Source organism: Triticum aestivum, chromosome 3B, assembly GCF_018294505.1.
Source record: "Triticum aestivum cultivar Chinese Spring chromosome 3B, IWGSC CS RefSeq v2.1, whole genome shotgun sequence".
Lineage (NCBI taxonomy): Eukaryota > Viridiplantae > Streptophyta > Magnoliopsida > Poales > Poaceae > Triticum > Triticum aestivum.
In genome coordinates this window covers 824,052,308-824,074,684 of record NC_057801.1, presented here as the reverse complement: position 1 = coordinate 824,074,684, position 22,377 = coordinate 824,052,308, and the positions used below count along the sequence as shown (strand labels likewise).

General features: G+C 46.3%; 1 pseudogene; it reads left to right on the top strand.

Moving 5' to 3' along the window:
- Nucleotides 1-347: 347 nt before the first annotated feature.
- Nucleotides 348-22,377, top strand: part of LOC123068035 (uncharacterized) — a 90,696-nt pseudogene continuing 68,666 nt past the window's right edge.

The following is a 22,377-nucleotide window of genomic DNA, read 5'->3' as shown; positions in this document are numbered from 1 at the left end:
ATCAGCGTATTAAGGTCATTTGAGCGTGTTTATGAAAGGTGGGGCTCACTCGTCAGGAGCCGACTTGGCAAAAAAATGCCACATAGACTCTTCCTCCTCTCTCTCCCCACTCTTGAGCATTATGTCGAACAAGTCATGTTCACTCACGGCGGCGGCAGCCTTCGCTGGAGTCCGGCAAGGCTGCTGAGCCACCAGCTCCAAAGTGTTGTAGATCCGCACCCTGTTCTCCTCCGTTGCCCCACAGCAGCAAGTTTGCTGCGCGCCCCCTCCGCTGCATCCGTCTGGGGACGACGCAGAGTCACCGCAGCACCAGGTTCACATGCGCCGCCACGTCCCACACAGAACCAATGAGAAAAATACAGCACCACATGCTGCAGCAGTCCGTCGACCGCCTGGCCGCGCCGGCGGCGGCCGGTGGTGGTACGAGCGTGCTCACGGACACGCTGCTCATCCTGGCGGCGGTGCTCTGCTTCATGATCCGCATGGCTGGGCTGGCCATGGTGGCCCAGTGCTCCCGTCTGTGCAACCCCTCCGTCTTCTTCGTCGACGCGTCGGGGCAGCAGCGGCATCGTGTAAGGGGATCAAGAAGAAGGCGCTGCAGTCGCTGCCCACGGACGAGCGCATCCGGCGGAGTTCGCGAGCGGCGAGGAGGTGTGTGTGCTCCCGTCCTGGGACAGATGACCCTCCCCCGACACCACCGCCTATCACGCCCATAGTTGCCATGTTTCCGGTACGGTGGGAACGAGGAACGGGAACGAGGGACGAGAGTCGGTGGCTGAAAAAAATAGGGTACAACGAGGGTATACATCTTTCGAACGAAATTTTTATAGCGGGGACGCGATCCAATCCGTTTGGGTATGATGAACCCGGTACGGTACCATGGATCGAGGAACGCAGTTCCTGAAGAACGACGAATCCCTGACGGTCAGCACTCCTTGCTGTTAATGGATCCCTTGCAATTAATGGATTGGAGGAAGAACGAGGAGTCCTTGAGAAAAGAAACGACGGCGTGAGTAAATTATGCCTCAGTTTTTGGCTATTGGATCCTGGAACCTGAATCGAGGAGCAGGCTGCGGGGACGATGAATCTTCATCGCATCATACAGAATCCGACCTCGTTCCCAAATCCGATTCTGGGTCGATGAATCGGGATCGAGGGACGGCCTACCGTTCCCTGTTTCCGGCTACTATGATCACGCCCCCTCCTTGCCGCGACGTCGGTCCGCGCCTCTGTCGTTTCCGCCCCATCCGCGATCTCATGCAGATTAGAGGTACGAGCTTGTTCGATTGCTATCGTCAAGCGATTAGCTAAGCACCCTCGAGAATATTCATGTTCTTGTTCCTGCGGAGTTTCTTCTGTTCATGTCACCGAGATGCATTTGGACAGCCGGCATCGAGCCGCAGCCGACGAACACCAAGTATGCATTCCCGACGAATCTGGTGCAGGGCGGGGACAATGGAGATGGATGTCTCCGGATCCAGCTGGGGGTACGACGGTGTTGCCGGGAGGTACAGCGCGAGGGGCGCGCTGGGAAAGAAGGGATGGCCGACGCATTTATTTTTTCAGACGGAGAGGAAAGAGTGACAAGTCAACGCGCCTATGTGGCAATTTTTTGCCGAGTCAACTCCTGACAAGTGAGCCCCACCTGTCATAAACGCACTCAAACGACTATAATACATCGATCAGTGTTATTTGCCAAAAAATTACGTGGTGTTTTCTGCCAAAAATATGTAACGTAGTGTTTTCTGCAAACCTAACCTTTAAAGTGATGGTTTCATGCAATTTACTCCAACAATTACATGATAAAATAGGGGAAATCTGGGTCCAGAGCTCCCGCCTCTATATCGCAGTTATGTGCCCCTGTATCCCAAATCGATGATGCATTAACCCCTCCCCGTTCTGTGCTAAAAACCTGAACTCCATGTTTTGAAAGAGTAAGAAACCTGAACTCAATCCATCACTTAGACAGGCAAGCTAACAAATTATCTTGCACACACGGAAGATGTCAAGCCCATAGCATGCAGCTTAATCGACTCTGAAGAGCAGTAAAACAACTGAAGCGGATGATAGATCCCCATCCAGTTACATAGGCTCTGGTCTTTCCAGGTGCAGGAGAGGTATATGCCATTTGAAGTTCCAAAAAACTAGAGCACAAAGAGTTGATGAGGCAGCTGATATACATTTTCCTTCATATACAAGATTTGATCAGGAAGTGTTGATCAAGAACAACCACAAACAAACGTTGATTAGCAGGCGATAATACACAACCGTACACGCTGGGGCTCCTGATATTCATATTGATGCTATTTTTACACTTCAGGGGTACATATGAAAAACATATATCTACTGTTGTTCAGACATGGTTGAAACTGCAGCATAATCATATTTGACATCTACAGTGTTGCTATCTTTGGAACCGCGTTCTCTCCAACTGATCTTCCACATCTTGAGTAAGGTTACCCTGCATGACAGAGGAAAAAACATTAGTCACATGGATACATAGATCCAAGGCCTATTCAATGTGGTGAAGTTGTTGTCAAAACTACATACACATGATGAATGCGAACATTGGTTTCTGGAAGCAAACCAGAGTACTATTATGTAGTTTGAATAAACAAAAGCGCATCATGAAAAGTTTGCTAAGAACTACCCGTGCAAGTTTGCTAAGAACTACCCGTGCAAGTTTTGCCATGATCATTTGCATTACAAATGCATGGTAGAGCATCATGCTTGTTCTGTTTCGCAGAAATACTGTTTTTACTATTGTCGACAGTGAAGGAACACAAGATAAATGTTGTCCGATTCCAAAGGTGACACATCAACTGGTACTCTCAACACAAACGTTTGTGGACTTAACAGCTCTGGTTCGAGGCGCGGGATGAGTTATACACTGTTGGACATTCGAAAAAACTAGACCAAGAAAGAGTTGATGAGTCCACTGATAAATGTTTTCGTTTGTGTAGACTAGTACTATTTTTGAACAGGACCATTCACATAAATGATCGTTGATGAGCAGCCAATAACACACAACTGTGCTCGTTGGGGCTCCCGATATCCAGATTGATGCTATTTAACTTTGCAAGTACGCGTAAGAAACACATAAATCTACTGTTTTTCAGATGTAATTGAAATTGCAGCATAATCATATTTGACGTCTACAGTGTATCTGGAGCAGAGTTAGGCCTCCTTTGGTTCATAGGGTAGGAAAATCATAGAAATAGGAAAGTCATAGGAAATGAGATGACATGCATCTCAAATCCTATGAGTAGGAATAGGAAAAGGGATGTCCTTTGATTCACATCATAGGATTTTTTCCATTGAGTCTAGGCTAATGTTTATTTTCCTATGAAATGTGGAGGATAGGAAGAATTCCTCCATAGGCATAGGATTTCATTCCTACAAACCAAAGAGCTTTAAAGAATCCTACAAAATTCCATCAAACCAAAGGAGGCCTTACCCTGCATAGCAGAGGAAAAAACATTAGTCATAAGGGCACGGAGAATCAATGTTTAATACAGTAAATTTCCAAGGGGTATTAATTGTTAATACCACACACACTGGACGAATGCGAACATTGTTTTCTGGAAGCAAACCAGAGTAATATTAAGCGTACCATGAAAAGTTTGCTCACAGCTTCTTCTATAAAAATATGATTCCAAGGGGTAGTCCTGGACGGTCTTGTTTTTTTAAATACCAACAAGTTAACTGCAGATGTCTTATTCTGATATCATTATAGTAACTGAAGTGAACAAAAAATCAACCTCATAAAGAGCGAAAACATCAAAATTTTGGTCGCATACTTTAGCATAAGTGGTATAGCAATATTATCCATGATATTTGGTGACACTTGGTGTATTTGTTTGGATTGCTCAAAGCAGAACAAGCAATACGACTACATCAGATTGAAGTGGTTCAATCAAACTACAACTCTACAAAAATAGACCCAGGCGATGCACTAAGTAAGATGACGGCTTTGCCTAGCAGCGCTGTCCACGAGTGGCCTAATTTTTTTCTAAATTGCAAGTTCTTTTTTCATGAAGCGTTCTGGTAACGAACTACTCCCCAAACCCTCTTCATCGTCTTCACCGGTTCGCCGGCAAAGCTCCAGTGCACCAGTTCTTCGTGTATCTACCATCTCCCGGCCTCCAACCTGTCATCACACAGTGTCGGATTCTCGAATGACTCGCTGCTCATATACGACACTCCGGTCATGTGTCATGTCCATCAATGGCGGGAGAGGGACATGCCGCATATGGCAGCGGATGAACTGACAACTCGACGGCCGGCAAGCGAGTGACAGATCACGAAAGAGAAAACTTCCCGGCGTGGTTCAGAAATTTGGAGCGCGATCGCCTGGTGCCCTCGGAAGCCTCAATTCCCCATGAACTCAGATAGATGTTCATGGATTCTTGCATGCCAATGTGGGACAGCAGCCAGCGATTGGGGTTGCTATTATGGACAAAGCACTCTCTATCGGCTCAGAAATTCGTTAAACGCCGAATGTGCCTTTCATATTGGTTTACTCGAATATCTCAGAATCAGAAGAGTGGAATATGGATTGTTTCACCCATCCAACAAAGGATGTATATGCATTGTGTGGTGGTGGGTCACCATAATCATATTGACATGATCATTTGCATTACAATGGCATGATAGATCTTCATGCTTATGGTGTTCCGAGAAATGCCATTTCTACAGCTGGAATCGTGACTTCACTTCTGTGAAACAGAAAACGTGGAACCCTGAAATCTGAATCAAGAACTCCCAATACATAGCAATGGTATGAAAAAATAGAGGAAATCTGGGTCTAGACCTCTCATGTCATCAATATCTCAATGTTTGGCTATATTTATCAGTGATATCGCAAATGCACAGTTTATAATTTCAAAATTTCTTCTGTTTGGCTATTGCAATGGGTGCAGGCTGAAGGGGTATCGCATTGTATTTGTATATGCATCTTATTTGCACAGAAAAAGAAGACGGTGGTCAAGAAGCACCTGTCGCCCGCAGAAAAAGAAAATAATGAAGCACTTTTACTTGTGGCTGCCACCGGTTGCTGAGGGACAAACAACTGTGATTGAGCAGAGGCGGCACACAACACCCACTAGTGCACAACCGGGCTTTAGCGCCGGTTCGTAACGGCCTTTAGTGCCGAAGAGTGGGGACTAAAGGTCCCCCCCTCTTTAGTACCGGTTCGTCATGAACCGGCGCTAAAGTGCCACCACGTGGCACGAGTCAGGCCCGGGTGCGTGTAGGACATTAATACCGGTTGGTAACACCAACGGTACTAAATGTTTGGGGGGGGGGGGTTGGTTTTATTTTCCATTTAATTTTTTTTGTTTGCTGGTATTTTATGATACTACAAATTATACAAGTTATGCATATATATAAATAGATTTCTCTTGTACGTAGAACCGCATATATATATATATATATATATATATATATATATATATATATATATATATATATCATCGAATGTCTCACAACCAACACCATTAATTATTCACACATACACATGTATATACATATACAATTTCTCCTACATGTTGCCTTGGTGCCTTCGGAGCACGATGACAAGTGGTTCATGAGACGGTAGCGGGTAATAGTATTCTCCTTTGGGATCTATGACCTGGTCGAGCAAAAATCCCGCTATTTCCTCTTGAAGTGCTAGTATGCGGTCCGCTGGTAGGAGCTGCTCCCGCACCTCTCTAAACTGTTAAGAAGGAGATCAATATGCATGTGTATTAGTTGTGTAACTAGATATTAATAATGGTGTGAATAGTGTTCTGACAAACGTACTCAGTCCTGTCTTTGAGATCTGCTCCTTTCGGACGCCATCATGCGAATGTTCTCGCAAACGTAGAATGCACACAGATCATTCCCCTGCGCCTGCTTCAGGGCCTTTACGAGAATGGAATTGAATCAGATAATGATTAATCAAGCATGATAATTAATTAATGGTATTGAAACAAGAATTAAAGAGATGGTAGCTAGCTAGCTAGCTAGTAGTACTTAATTAATTACCTTTGGTCGATACCAAAACATCTTTTTTGCCCATTTGCCTGGAGTCACCTTGATGAACTTTGCCCAAGCCCTGCCCGCCGGCAAAAAAATTAATAAAGGGGTTATTAAATAGTTCATATCAGGAAACGACGAACTAAATAGGCCGAGATATAGTTAATAATGATTGAAATTACCTGTTGACTATCCCCTTCATGATGGTGTAGTCTTTTTCTTCTTTAGTAGTGAATCCAGTACTTCAACTGTTCCTTTGTCAACTTTAATGTCTAACAAGATCCAGTGAAAACTGCATGCACACACGTTTGCATGTCTTAATTAAGCGGGCATGTGCATAAAATTAATCAACTACCGCAAACCGTATACATTTAATTATTAACATCTAGCTAGGTAGTAAGCAAAAACATAATTTATAGTACAAGACAGTGTGACTCACAGAAAATTGTAAGGAAGTAATATATCTTCATTGGTATTGAGGCGCTTGAAGAACTCTAGCATGCTTTCCTCTAAACTTGCTCGACAACTTGGAATCTTCCATGTGTACTCATTAATGGTATTTGGGTCAATGAACCCAATGCCATGGCGTCCATATTTTTCCATTTCATACATCTTCATCCTGCATATAATACTACAGAAAAGAATATACTGAGTATAATTAGATGTAATGATTGATCAAAATGATCACTACAGCTAGCTTGAGACATAAATTACCGAAAGAAATCACTTACAGACAATAGCAACTGACGATAGACTTATCGAGTGCGTCTTGATTGTATAACTGAAATAGTTCTGAATACTCAACGGGCAGAGCTTTTCCATGGAAGTAATGCTCCTCCTTGACATTCACCATGAGGAACACTCGATTGGAAATCTTGATAATGTTCATGTACCATTGATACAATTCATACATTCTCGTTGGGAGGTTCTTGGCCTTCTGTGGCTCGACCAAAGGTTGGCCCCGGACATATTTCCGTTTTATTTCCTCCTCTCTAAGCGTAGGCATGGGCTCGATTTCGAGGAGTTGTCCAACAGTGATCTTGAGCATTTCAGCCTGCATTATATGCTCCTCGGTTATTACCACATCGCCCAGCTGGGGAACGTTAACGGTTTGCCCACAATAATATTGGGCGCACGTACTCTCATGTGTTGTTGGCACAACAAGTGGGGGGATCGATTGCGCCACTTATTCTCCTAGCTGGGGAATGGTTTTCCCGCATTTTTTGCCAGCTGCTTGTTGGCTCGAGCTCGAGCTCGCTTCCTTTTGTAGCCGTGCTCGTTGTAGCTTCCTGATTTGGCGCTCATAGTCTGAGTCAACAGGCTTGGGAGCTGATGCTCTAGCCATACGAATGAAGTGGTCAATCGTTTCCTCAGGCACTTTCTCCCTTGGCGGCCATGCCGGTTTCGGTCCAAAATGGGCGTCCACTTGGGCCCGCACTATGGCTGCGTTTTGCTCCTTGGTCATGTTGTAAGGCCTCTGAGGAAGAGGAGCGAGGCTTGGACCATATTTATATCGCTTCTCTCCGCCTGTACTTCCTGTACTACCTTGACTCGTACTGCTACGCACCGTAGCTGCGGCGTGTCTCTTTTACGATTGCTGAGACGGCGGAGACGGCTGACGTGGCTGACGTTGTGCCGGACTTGAAGCAGGAGGAGTGGCCTGATGCCGTGTCGGACCTGAAACCGGAGGAGTGGCCTGACGTTATGCCGGACTTGAAGCAGGAGTCTGCTCACGCGTTCGGGGACTTGGAGGAGGTGGCGGACTTCGATGAGGAGTCGGCTCACGCGTTCGTGGACTTGGAGGAGCGGGAGTCTGCTGACTCAGTGGCGGACTTCGAGGAGGAGTCGGCAGACGGCGCGGTGTCGGTGGACTTCGGAAGATGATGCAATCCTTTCTTCATAGGATGATATGATGTATGGCCTCTCCCAGTGTGCGCTCGTCTTCACCTCCACGAATGTCAAGCTGTAGCCCCGAGTATGGGTCCACCACTTCATCAACCAAGACACGAGCATAGCCCTCTAGAATCGTGGTGCAATGCAAGGTTGCTTTGGGGGTAATTGTAAAAGCAACGCCGTCTGCCACCTTCATGGATATGTTCTTCATTTTGGAGTGTAGCTCACAGTTAGTGTTCTCTATGATATCATCCATAGGGTATGTATCCAGCAGTGTGTCGCCCGGGGCAGAACCAACACTGCTTCTCGCATGGATGGGACGGTGCTATCCCATGCTGGACGATCATCTGCTTGCCGCTGCCGCTGCTGAGACCCCCATTCCTGGCTAAGTGAGTCGATCTGCTACTGCTGCTGCTGGAATTTGAGTCCCAAGTCTGCGTGCCTTGCTTCTAGGCCTTGAAAACGTTCTACATCCTGCTTCCTCTGCTCCTCCTCCAGCTTCCTCTTCTTCTCCTCCTCCATCTTCTGTCTTGCACGGGACCTGTAGTCATCGTTCCATTCCGAAAATCCATCATACCAAGCAATAACGCCCTTGCCTCGTGTTCTTCCCGGGTGTTCAAGATTTCCAAGGGCGCGCGTAAGCTCGTCGTTCTCTCTGTTGGGCGTGAACACCCCCGTTCCAGCTTCTTCTATTGTGTCAAGTATCTTTTGTTCGGCTCCTTTTAGAATTGCCTTCTGTGAAACCAGGCCTGTCTTCGGGTCCAACGCCCCCCCCCCATGCCCATAGAACCAAGTTCTGCACCTGGGGGGGCAGCTCCTAGTAACCAGAGTGACCCATGCATCCTCCATCTCTTGCTCAGACTTATCCCACTTAGGCATTCCCACCACGTAGCCACCTGGACCCAGCCTATGGAACTGCATCTTTTTTGCGGCATTGGCCTTTTTTATCGATCGTTCCTTAGATAATTCTAGTTCCTTGAATTTCACGAAATCGGCCCAGTGTTCTCTTTGCTTCTCCAGTGTTCCCTTGAATTCTCGAGTCTTCCTTTCTGTAGCGAGGTAGTTGGCCCATACAGTTTTCTTGTGGGTGTTGAATGCAATTGCCATCTTCTTAAGAGTAGCACCCTTGACTTTCTCCACATCTGCTTCAGTGAAATAATATGGTAGGGTGAAACGTTCCATCAGAGATTCCCAAAGGTTTTTTTTGCTCTGTCGTCGACCCAAGTAACACCTGGACGTTTAGTTTTTGGCTCTTTCCATTCTTGAATGGAGATCGGGAGTTGGTCCTTCACAAGAACTCTGCACTGACGAGTCCACTTGTTCGCAATGTTCTTAGGCGTGAGGGGTTCGCCGCTAGGTTTGATGGAGTCGATGTTGTACTTTACACCCTCCTTCAAATTTTTGCCCCGGCCCTCGCTTTGTCCTGCTGTTTGTAGAAGCAGATTTGCTCGATCCGGAGGGCCTGAAAGAAGAAAGATCGATTCGTTAATATATCTTCAAATAAAAAAAACATGTGATGATGACCAGATGCCTGCTTATATAAATATACCTCGCTGGTAGTCTTTGTTATTTGAAGATCAACATTGTTTGTGTCATCATAAACATTGTCTGTGTCATCATAATCATAATCATAGTTCATGACTTCATCAGCTCGGTCGTCGATTTCGAATATCTTTTCATCACCCTCTCCGGTATTGTTGAGATATTGGGAGCCGTCATCTGCTTCATTCAGATCATCTAGCCTGCAAGGGCTGTGTATCATGTCGAACAATTCCTCTTCTCTCTCTCTACCGGTATTGTCCGCCATAGCTTTTACTAACTAATACAGAAGAAATATAAAACAATTTAGTACTCAAATTACAATGCATGAATGCAATCAATAAGGAAAAACTGAATCATATAGAACATAATATATGCATCGTCTCGATTAATATATAATCTCGAATACATTATCGTCTCAAAAAATATATATAATATCGAATACATCGTCTCGAATATTATATATCGAATACATCACTCGCTAGGTACCTAATAAAGACCGAGTACTACAGAAGAATCTAGGCCACTCGCGGTTCCTGGGGCGCGGGCGTTGGACAGCCAAAGAGAAGGAACCATCACATGATCATATATCCGGTCATCTGCCCAAAGAACCTGCCAAGTAGTGGAGAACCTGATGTCCATAGCAGCCATGTAGCGATGCATGTGCTCGTCCTCCTCCCTGACACGGCGACGCACCACCTCCGGCGGGGCCGGCTCCCTCTGCACCGAATGTGGCCCATGCGAACGCCACCAAAGGAGATCAGAGTCGACGACGGGACCCGAGGCCGGGTACCTCACCAAGCGGCGCGCCCCTCTAGGTAGCACCTCCCAGTGCCAGCCCGGCGGAGCCCAGTTCCGGACATGGGTCCTCTGAAGCATGACGTTGTCGCGAACGGGTCGACGGCGAGGATGCGGGCCGGGCATATCATCGAGAACAAATATTATATGCCGGCAAAAAGTAACATTTTTTAAATGATTGGATTGTGATAACTAAAATTCTATATGCAAATTCTAACAATTTGACATTAATCTAATTCATCTAACTAAAACTAATTCTAAAATTTCTAACATTTCTGATTATATAACTAACATTTCTATAACATTTCTAATATTTCTATAACTAAAAAACAGAAAAAAATTCTAACATTTCTATAGGCATTTCTATAACTAAAAACAGAAAAAATTCTATAACTAAAATTTATAACAAAAAAACTAGTGTGTGTGTGTGTGTGTGGACATGGCGACTGGGGCATGAGCTCACCGGCGAGGCGACGACGGGGCGACGGGACGGGACGGCGACGACGGGGCGGGGCGCGGCGATGGGGCGGCGCGCGGCAACGGGGCGGTGCGCGGCGACGGCGACGACGTGGACAGGGACGGCCGTGGCAGCAACGGTGGGGGCAGCTACGAGGGGTGGGGATGGCCGGGGCGGCGATGCGTCGGGTGCGGCGACGGCGTCGATCGAGGCAGGCGGTGTGTCATCGACACAGAGGGAAGAACAGAGGGAAACTGATTTTTTTAAAAGTGTTGTATATATATGATGGACCTTTAGTACCGGTTGGAGCCACCAACCGGTACTAAAGGTCCATCATATATATACAACACCAACCGGTACTAAAGGTCTGTTTTGGCCAGGCCAAGCGGCGGGAAGCGCCCCCCTTTATTACCGGGTCGTGGCACCAACCGGTACTATAGAGGGGGTCTTTAGTACCGGTTGGTGCCACGACCCGGTACTAAAGGGGGGCGCTAGCGTAGGTGCGGTGCGGCAAGTTTAGTCCCACCTCGCTAGCCGAGGGGCATCCGCACTGGTTTATAAGCCCCAGTGCGATAGCTCTCTCGAGCTCCTCTCCAAAGTAGGCCTACTGGGCCTACCTGTTCTCTGCTTCCCTGTGGGCTTACTAGGCCTTTGCGGGCCTGCATCCTGGCCCAACAAAACATTGTGTTTCTAGTCGTATACATGCCGCTCTGGCCCATTAGGCGGGCTTTTTTATTTTATTAATTTTTTTTGCTTTAATTTTTTTCTTTATTTATTTTTGTTTTATTTATTTTTGAGTTGTTTTTTGTTGTATATAGAGTTTCTTTGTGAATATTTGTTCTTTAGGTTAGTGCCGGTAGTTTCTGTTAGTGCCGGTAGTTTTCAAATTTGAACAGTTTAAAGTTTGAATTATTAAATTTGTGTGAATCACTAGTTTGTGAATAACTTAACTTTGAAAATAGTTTTTTTATTGATTCTTTTTTCTTATGTTTAATATTAGTGTGTTTTATCATTATATTCAATTTGGTAATGCGTAGGTTATTTAAAAAATGAAATGCCTTTGTAACAGATGAGTTTTCGTCGGAAACCCTGATTCTTCGAAAGAGATTGTCCATTTGGTACACGAAGTGCATCCAGTTTTTGCCATAACCCTCTCTACTTTTTTGCACATACCATGTGGGTGAAATTATGATACCATGCCAACTTTCAACCTTTTCTGATTTCATTTGGTATGCTTTTCAATTTCAGGGTCATTTAGCTGAAAAAATCAGTAAATGCAGGAAACAATTTGTTTGCACATCAAATTTCATCGCGTTTCAAATGCCAAAACACATAACTACCCTTACTGTTACAGAGATTCCCTCCTGGGTGTGAAACACAATGTTTGAAGCCAATAACATCCCAGATCTTTGGGTGTGAAACTTTTTCTTCGCGTGTGTCCCTTTGTGTCACGACCGGTTTTCCAATAAAAATATTTATTGAGAAACCAATCTTTTGAGTCCAGTATGAGAGAAATCCTCCTCACTGGTAGACAATTTCTTGATATAATAAGCCAGTAGCATAAAATATATTACAGGGTTGAACTGCGGTTGCTCAACCAAATTATTACAAGCACGCCAGTAATTATACATAATGGCGGACATGACACAGTGGTGCGGAGGCATACTACTGACTCGAGGATAGGGCGGTGGTGGAAAAACACAGCGGGGAGAGGAATACAAGACTCTAAGTCTGTCATCTCATCGAACGTCGAGGTGAGGCTCGATGAATTTATTTGGTAGCGGAAGCGGATGTAAAACAGTGACCAAATCCAGGGTCGCACGAGACTGACTGGGACTCCTCTAGGTGTCGGACTCGCTATCAAACTCTTCATCCATGAGAACGCCTTCGTCAGCATCTGGCCAAATCAACAAGCCAGTGAGTACTTTGAAAGTACTCGCAAGACAGTTCGGACGTAAGATATAACAAATGCATGCATGGATGCGTCATGAATAATTCACCAATGTACATTTCAAAAATTAGCATAACAAGGTAAGTAAAAAGGGAAACGGCGGTAGTCCGCCTGGAATCCCAACAGAACATAAATAACTACCGATCGGTGTCTGAAGCGATGCCTCGAAAAGTGAACAAATAAATATAAGGAAATGATGCCACAGTCGGGCGTCTTAGTGACACCACATAAAGGGCTTTAAAAGAAATACCACAGACGGATGTCGGGGCGACATCACAGAAAGGGCTTTAAAAGAAATGCCACAGTCGGACGTCGGGCGACATCACAGAAGGGGCTTGAAAAGAAATGCCACAGTCGGACGTCGGGGCGACATCACAGAAAGGGCTTGAAAAGAAATACCACAGTCGGACGTCGGGCGACATCACAGAAAGGGCTTGAAAAGAAATGCCACAGTCGGACGTCGGGGCGACATCACAGAAAGGGCTTGAAAAGAAATGCCACAGTCGGACGTCGGGCGACATCACAGAAAGGGCTTGAAAAGAAATGCCACAGTCGGAAGTCGGGGCGACTTCACAGAAAGGGCTTGAAAAGAAATGCCACAGTTGGACGTCGGGGCGACATCACAGAAAGGGCTTTAAAAGAAAAGTAAAATACAACAATGCCACAGTCGGACGTCTGAGCGACATCGCAGAAAGGGCTTTTATTCACAGGTAAATAATACTCATAATAAACATTTAATTCATAAGAATAAATGGGTTAGTCCATCCATAGGGATAATCATTTAACCGGAATTAGCACTCAAGCGAATCACCGGAGTCTCTGCCATCAAAACTGATATTTGATTAGGATAAGATAATATCGATCTGGGACAGGGAATAGATGATTTGGAGGAATATAAGACTCTGCAGAGTTTGTACAAAATTATTCCCACAGCCAACGGATTTCCGTAGTCACGAAGGACTAGTTCCGTTTACGGTATTTCGGAAGAAAACACAGCTAACCAGTACACACCCATCCTACCTCTCGATGCTAGGAATCACCCTAGACATCGTCCAAGAAAAACTTTTGAGACGGGGAGATCACAATCTCGAATAGCATGGGATCAAATTTATATACGCGCGCTCTAAGGGGTGCCCCCCTCTCGGTCCCAACCGGAAACACCCATGCCCCCTGACCGGATGACTGGCTTTAATCCAGGGCCATGGAACCATCATCACGGCCTCTCCTTTTGGTGTGTACCAGAAAAGCGGTTTGCAACTTACTAAACCATATTCCTTGCGGAAAACATGTGGTAGTACAGGGAAGGAAATGAGAGGAACTGGACCGATACGGTTTGACACTGAAGTCACATAGTCTGGCATAAGACTGGCATGCTACAACACTGCCATCTCACCCATCCTCATGCCAACACATGGCCATTCATCCTCACATCCATTCACATATGGATCATCGAACTCACTTACCTCATTATCACATAAAAATAACGATCATCGATATGCTTCTCAATATGCCATAAAACTAACTAAGTGCAAAACATGCCAAGACACTCATCATATCAAAAGTTCAAACATGCTTGCCTGGTTCAGAGTAGTCGGAGCCTAGCTCGGTGAAGTTCGCGGCTCCGTCACCTCCTTCGGTATCTACGGTATAAAGAAAATATATGCGCTATCGTAAATACCAAGGAGTGCACAGAAAGTAAACCAAATATTTTTCAAATAAATCTGATAAAAAACTAGACAAAATTTTAAAGAGAACAGAAAAAGAATCAATCAAAAATACTTTTCTGCTTAAAAGTTATAAGGGTTTTTGCCCAGGGACTCATCTGTAATGAAACAGAAAGTTTCCAGGGGCTAGCTTATAAAAACAGAAAACGCTTCGGCAGAAACTACGCCAGCTCAAAGGGAAAACGTACTTTGCCCGAAGGCGCTTCCAGAAAACGTTTCAACAGAGAGAGCAGAGAGGCTGACGGTGGGGTCCCACGCGTCAGGTTTGAATTTCAAAAAAAAGGCAAACGGAGCTCGTCGGCGCCCGAGAGCCGCGGTGGTCGCCGGCGGCGATCCACGGCGAGGCAGGGGGATCGGAGGGTACCTCCGTGCTCAGGGCGCCATTCCGCGTCGGTTGGTGGTGGTGGTGGTCGCCGGCGAGTACCACGTCGACGGCGAGCTTTGCTCCGGCGGACGGCGGCTCGGGTGGTCGAGGAACTCGTCGGAGAGGGCTGCAGAGATCAAATTGACGAGGGGGTTAGGCTTCTGGTGGCTAGAGAGGGTAACGGACGGGGTTTGGGCGCCGGAGATGGCCTCACCGGAGCGAATCGTGGTGGAGGCCGAGGCGGATCGGGGCGGCCGGAGTTGGGGAAGGAGACCTCCTCGAGGTCCTCCGAGTGGCCTGGCGTGGTGTTGGTGAGGAGTGGGGATGAGGTGTGCACGAGGGTGAGCTCGGGAGCCCTTTTTATAGGCGGTCCGAGGCGGTTGCCGTGAACGGGGATCTCCGGCGAGTGATTACGGCGGTGCCGTGGATGTGCAGGGGGATTAGGGGCTTGGGCAGCGCCGTTGAGGTCCACCGGTCCCATTTAGGCGCTAAACGGGCTGGGGTTTGGCGTTATGGGTGAGCTCGACGGAACGGGGGTGGCGCGGCCCGTCGGCGGCAGGGAGCACGTTCCGTGCTTGCCGGGCCACGGCGACGGTGCCACGGGCGTGCGCTGGCACGGCAGGGACACGCGGAGAGCCAAGGGGCTTTGGGCGGCGCTGAACGGCGTTCTGCCGTGGTGTGCCTTCTGTCGGCCGCCACGGGAGGTCACGACGCCGCAGAAGACGCCGGCGAGGGCGGGCCAGCGCGCCACCGACGCCAGGAAGGCTCCACGCACGCGTGTGAAGCTCCGGACAAGAGGGAGGGGCTACGAGGAACGTGCCAAGTGCACTGTGAACGCGTGAGTGAAACTGACGAACGCAAGATGACACTGAAACTGAATTTTCTGAATTTTGAACAGCAACAGTGCATGCAAGGTGTTCGACAGAATGAATTTGGCCTCTGGGGATTTTTCCTTGAGCTGAAACTTGGTGGAGTGGCTTCTCATTGCTCAAATAGGTTGCCTGAATTTTGGTGGAATTTTTGGAGTAGTGTAGATATGAATTTCATCAAATTTGGCAAATCTGGTCCAAACTTGCAGAGACTGAATTTTGAAAAATTTGAAAAGAGGAGGAGTGGATCAAGATGGTTCTGGGTTGTGGGTACCAAGGACTATCCAGGAGAGTTGGTTTGAGGTCAAAACTCAAATGCAATAGGGTACTTGCTTTGAAAATCACTCAGGCTCCAAATAATTTTCAGAATTGATTTGAGAGGAAAAATAATTAGAATAAAATCCAAAACTTGTTTGGATTAGTTGGGACAGAGAACTTAGGTTGATCACAAGGTGTAGGGGAGGTTTTGGAGGGGTTTTACCACATGGGCAAAAATGCCAAGTCATGGGTGGTTCCAAGATATGAAAATCTCAAATTTTCATAGAGTTTCATTTTAAAAGAAAACAAATTAAACTCCCAAAAATGAATTTGAGAGGGAACCAACAGAGAAGAAGTTTTCAAAAGATCAAACACCAAAGTTTGAAAAAATAAAATCCTTGCCAAAGCAAAGGAAGTTTTTAAGTGGAAGGTTTTTCTGAAAAAGAAAAATTTTAAATGGCCTCTCCTCAAAAACCACAAAGTTTTTGATAAAAACCAAATAAAATTTTGGAGTGTCACAACACCTACCCCCTTAGGAAAAATCTCGTCCCCGAGATTTCAGCTGATCCTTAAATAGGTGTGGATGCTCTGTCCGAAGAAAATCCTCGCTTTCCCAAGTTGCTTCACTGTCGGTGTGATTGCTCCACTGGACTTTGAAAAACTTGATGGTCTTCTGTCGGGTCCTTCTTTCAGACTCCTCTAATATTCTTATGGGACGTTCCCGATAAGTGAGGTCTGGCTGCACGTCAATGTTTTCATGGGATACTTGTTTCTCTGGGTTGCTTACGCACTTCCTTAATTGAGAGACGTGGAACACGTCGTGAATATCGGATAAATCCTCGGGTAAGTCTAGCTGGTAGGCTACAGTGCCTCTTCGTGCCACTATGCAGAATGGTCCAATGAATCTTGGTGCTAACTTTCCTTTAATCTTGAATCGTTGCAATCCTCTCATAGGGGATACTCTCAGGTATACGAACTCACCGGGTTCGAAGCTGACCCTTCGATGTTTCTGATCATAATAACTCTTCTGTCGACTTTGAGCGGTCTTAAGTCGGTCTCTGATTAGCTTGACCTTTTCCTCGGCTTCTCTGAGCATGTCTGGTCCGAAGATGCGGCTGTCTCCGGTCTCTGACCAATTTAACGGGGTACGACATCTTCGTCCATATAAAGCCTCAAATGGTGCCATTTGTAGGCTGGTCTGGTAGCTATTGTTATACGCGAACTCGGCGTATGGCAGGCTTTCTTCCCAACTGGTTCCATATGTGAGGACACATGCTCTCAGCATGTCTTCTAAAATTTGGTTTACGCGTTCAGTCTGTCCATCAGTCTGTGGGTGGTATGCGGTACTGAAGGCTAGTTGGGTTCCCAGGGCCTGTTGTAAATGCTCCCAAAATCTTGAGACGAACTGAGTGCCTCTGTCGGATATTATAGTCTTCGGGACACCGTGCAGACAAACTATGCGGGAAAGATAAATCCTGGCAAGCCTCTGAGTGTTGTAGGTCGTCTTCACTGGAATAAAGTGTGCCACTTTGGTCAACCTGTCAGTGATGACCCATATGGCATCATTCCCGTGTCGTGACCGAGGTAGTCCGACAATAAAATCCATCCCTATTTCATCCCATTTCCACTCAGGTATTTTGTTTGGTTGCAGTAGTCCGGCTGGTCTCTGATGTTCAGCTTTTATGCGTTGACATGAGTCGCAACATGCAATGAAGGTGGCTATGTCCCTCTTCATACCGTGCCACCAAAATCTTTCCTGAATATCTTTATACATTTTGGTTCCTCCAGGGTGAATTGAATATGGAGTGGTGTGTGCTTCAGCTAAAATTTGCTGCTTAAGGTCTTCTATGTTTGGCACGCAGAGTCTTTCTCCGTACCATAATATTCCTTCATTGTCTATTACGAATTCCGAGGCCTTGCCCATACTCAACTTTCTTTTGATGCCTTCGATGCTGGTGTGACCGGGCTGAGCTTCTTTAATTTTCTCCACAAGGTTGGGTTGTATTTCCAAGTTTGATATGGTGCCTTCTGCTACCATTATCAAGTTGAGCTTGGCAAATTCTTGTTGGAATTCGGGCCTCAAGCTGTGCAGATTGTTTTCGTCGGAGCTGGGGTTCCGACTAAGGGCATCGGCCACTACATTTGCTTTCCCTGGATGGTAATGGATACCAACATCATAATCCTTTACCAATTCCAACCAGCGTCGTTGCCGTAAATTTAGTTCTGGCTGCGTGAAAATATATTTGAGACTTTTGTGATCCGTATATATTTCACATCGATTCCCAAGTAAGAAATGCCTCCATTCCTTGAGTGCATGAATAACTGCTGCCATTTCTAAGTCATGAGTGGGATAATTTTCCTCATGCTTGCGAAGTTGCCTTGAAGCGTAGGCGACAACCTTGCCTTCTTGCATCAACACGCATCCGAGACCCTTTCTGGACGCGTCACAATATACTTCAAAATTCTTGTGTATGTCGGGTACAATCAATACCGGTGCTGTTGTTAACTTCCGCTTTAGCTCTTGGAAACTTTTCTCGCAGGCTTCTGTCCATTCAAACTTCTTATCTTTCTTGAGCAACTGTGTCATAGGCTTGGCTATGGTGGAAAATCCTTCAATAAATCTGCGGTAATATCCTGCCATTCCCAAGAAACTCCATATGTCCGTTACGCTGGCTGGTGACTTCCAGCCAAGTACGGCCTTGACTTTCTCTGGGTCCACTGCGATACCGTCTTGGGTCAGTACGTGGCCTAGAAAGCCTACTTGTCTTAGCCAAAATTCGCACTTGCTGAACTTGGCATACAATTGGTGTTTTCTTAGCTCTCCTAGCACAATCCTGAGATGTTCTGCGTGCTCTTCTGGTGTCTTGGAGTATACCAGAATATCGTCGATGAATACCACGACGAACTTGTCCATAAACTTCATAAATACTTTGTTCATGAGGTGAACAAAATATGCTGGGGCGTTAGTTAATCCAAATGGCATCACTGTGAACTCGTACAGTCCATATCTGGAGGTGAAGGCTGTTTTGGGGATATCTTCCGTTCGTACCTTCAATTGATGGTATCCTGACCTTAAGTCAATTTTTGAGAATACCTTGGCCTGAGCGAGTTGATCAAACAAATCGTTTATCCTTGGCATCGGGTATTTGTTTTTGACTGTGACCATGTTAAGTGCTCGATAGTCAATACACAATCTCAGCGTTCCATCCTTCTTTTTGGCAAATAAAATTGGTGATCCCCAAGGTGAGGAGCTGGCTCGAATGTATCCTTTTTCCAGTAATTCCTTTATTTGCTTCTTCAACTCGATCAACTCGGATGGTGCCATTCTGTATGGTTTCTTGTATATGGGGGTGGTTCCTGGTGCTAGCTCAATGCGGAATTCTATTTCCCGGTCTGGTGGCATGCCTGGTAGTTCTTCAGGGAATACATCTGGAAATTCACACACTACTGGAACCTTGTTTAGCTCAGAAACGTCCACCTTATTTAATCTCGGTTGCCGGGGTATTTTTCCTTCCTTGGCTGATACTCTTATTGTCTTCCCTTGGTGGTGTGTGAGAATTACGGTCCTGTTGAAACAGTCGATAAAACCCTTATTGGTGGTTAGCCAATCCATCCCTAGGATGACATCCAGTCCTTTATTTTCCAACACAATAAGATTTGCGTGAAACTCCAATCCTTCGAACTCAATGACCACATTCTGACAGTAATTCTGAGTAACTTGCTGAATCCCAGGGGACTTGATGGTCATGGATTTCTCCAAAGGAAGCATCGAAAAATTATTTTGCAAAGCAAAACTTTTCGAAATGAAAGAGTGAGAAGCTCCAGAATCAAACAAAACCATTGCAGGTATTGTGTTGACAGGAAACGTACCGAGTACGATATCCGGAGCATTTTGTGCCTCCTCTTTGGTTACGTGATTCAGATGACCCTTCCTGTGGTTATTGTTGGGATTGAAATTGTTTCGCTTGGGCGCGGAATTGTTGCCGCCGTTGTTCGGCTTTGGGGTTGAATTCCTTGGCTTGGGGCACTGTTTGGCATAGTGCCCTTCTTCTCCACAAGCGTAACAAGTAACGCCGGGGCGATAGGTGAATTCCTTGTCCCTTGCATGAAAATTCTTGATTGGGCGTGAGACATTGGATGAGGATTTGTGTGTCCCACCCTTTTGAAAATCTGTCTTGCTTCGGTGATTGCGAGCATGATTAGTCTGGTCCCTTTTTCGCTTGCGGATATCTTCCAGACTGCGTCTCTCATTTTCCAGAGTAATGGCTTTGTCCACCAGTGTTTTAAAATCAGGAAAAGTGTGCACGACCAGTTGACATTTAAGCGCGGGCGCCAGACCGTCAAGGAATTTCTCCATCTTCTTGCTTTCAGTCATACGCTCTTCATTGGCGTAGCGGGACAATAGAGTAAATTGACTGTTGTAATCTGACACTGTCATGTTCCTTTGTTTGAGGTCATCGAATTCTCTCTTCTTGATTTTCATAATACTCTTAGGAATGTGTGCACCACGGAAACCTTCCTTGAAATCATCCCAGGTTATGTCATTTTCGTTGGGATGCATGTGCAGAAAATTCTCCCACCACGATGCGGCTGCTCCTGTGAGATAGTGCGGAGCATATAATACCTTCTCGGGGTCTGAACATTTTGCAATAATTAATTTTCTCTCCATATCTCGAAGCCAGTCCTCGGCTTCAAGAGGTTTGTCAGTGTGAGAAAATGTTTGAGGACGTGTCTTCTGTAGCTCAGATAACTTGGAATGCTGCTGATACTGTCCATGGTGATTTCCCATGTTGATGACTTGGTTCATCATTTCCCGATGTTGTTGCTGACTCTGCTCATAAAGGCGGCACATTTGTGAAAGTGCCGATTCACTGCCCTGTTGGTTTGACTGTCCCTGAGTGAACTCGTTGCTGGGTTGTGTATCATAATTCCCCTCTGGTGGAGTTGGCATGGAGCGAGTCCAAGGACGAGACATTTTTCACTCTGGGGATATATTTTTGTAAAACTCATAAGAAAAGCGGAAAGAGTCGCAAAAACAAATCCATAAATGCATAAAGCTGGCAGATATAATTAAATATCCAAGCTTACTTAAGAAAAACAAATCGACTTGCGCACGGAGAAGGACTGCTCATTACATATCTTACACGCGGGCGGTAATTATACAATACATCACTCAGGATATGCGTACATAATCCTGACATGTTATTTAGGCTAGTGCACTTCTCCAGATCCTACATGATGCGCAAACAGGCTACTTCTCACAACCTATGTACATATCTTACAAAGCGGTACAATACATGGCAGCTAGGCGTACTCAGGCAGAGATGTTGACGACCTCCTTTGCCCTGCCGAGGGCGAGGCGTAGCGAGGTTGGGGACTCGACTTCCTCCTCGCTAATGGGCTCCATACGTGTGGTGTTGCGCAGAGTGGACGGAACGGTTGCCAGGGGCGGAGCAACACGTACAGGAGTGGGCGCGAAGGGTGGTGCAGTGCGCGCTGGAGTGGGCGCAATGACTTGGTTGAATTCTTCGGTAGAAGGCAGGCGACGAGTAGGCGTAAAAGATGCTGAGGACGAGACCAAAGTCAGTGGCGGTGCGATGGGTAGGAGCTCCCTCCTGTTGGCAGCACAGCCATGAACTGAGTCCATGCGGGTAGCTACGAAGTCGTCCACCAGGTTGTCGAAGGCTGCCTCCAGGGCCCGGAGATACTCAATGAGCATCTCAAAAGCCTCGTCTCGTTCTCCTCTGGGGCAGGAGTATGCGTAGTGACAGGTGTAAGGCACATGGCATGGAAGATAACGGTAACGACGAGTCTTCATCACGGGAAGGACATCCCTGAGACGAGCTATCGCCTCGCGGGCTGCCATCTGCATAGCATGCCTCTCCGTAGGCATGGCTCTTCCCACGAACCGGAAGCGGCGTAACTCACCACGCCCTCCCTTGAACTGCACCGCGGCCTGGTGCATGGTCAGACTGTCGTTGACTCGGTGCTGGTAGAGTGTGAAGACTGGGCGCACAGATGGCCCCATCGCGACCTGAACGATGAAAGAAAGAAGCTTGACGAACCCATCGGGCACGTTGGCGAAGGTCTGAGACTCGCAGCTGTTGTCGGCCATCTACAAAAGTAGGCAAAAATTCTGCAGGGTCAGATCATAAATTTATGCTGACTGACAGAAAATGACTACAATTGCAAAAATATAATTTAGCTCTATCATGCTAATAACCAATTAGCGATCGCACCTAGTGGCTTCCTATAGTCAGCCTGGCTCTGGTACCAAGCTTGTCACGACCGGTTTTCCAATAAAAATATTTATTGAGAAACCAATCTTTTGAGTCCAGTATGAGAGAAATCCTCCTCACTGGTAGACAATTTCTTGATACAATAAGCCAGTAGCATAAAATATATTACAGGGTTGAACTGCGGTTTCTCAACCAAATTATTACAAGCATGCCAATAATTATACATAATGGCGGACATGACACAGTGGTGTGGAGGCATACTACTGA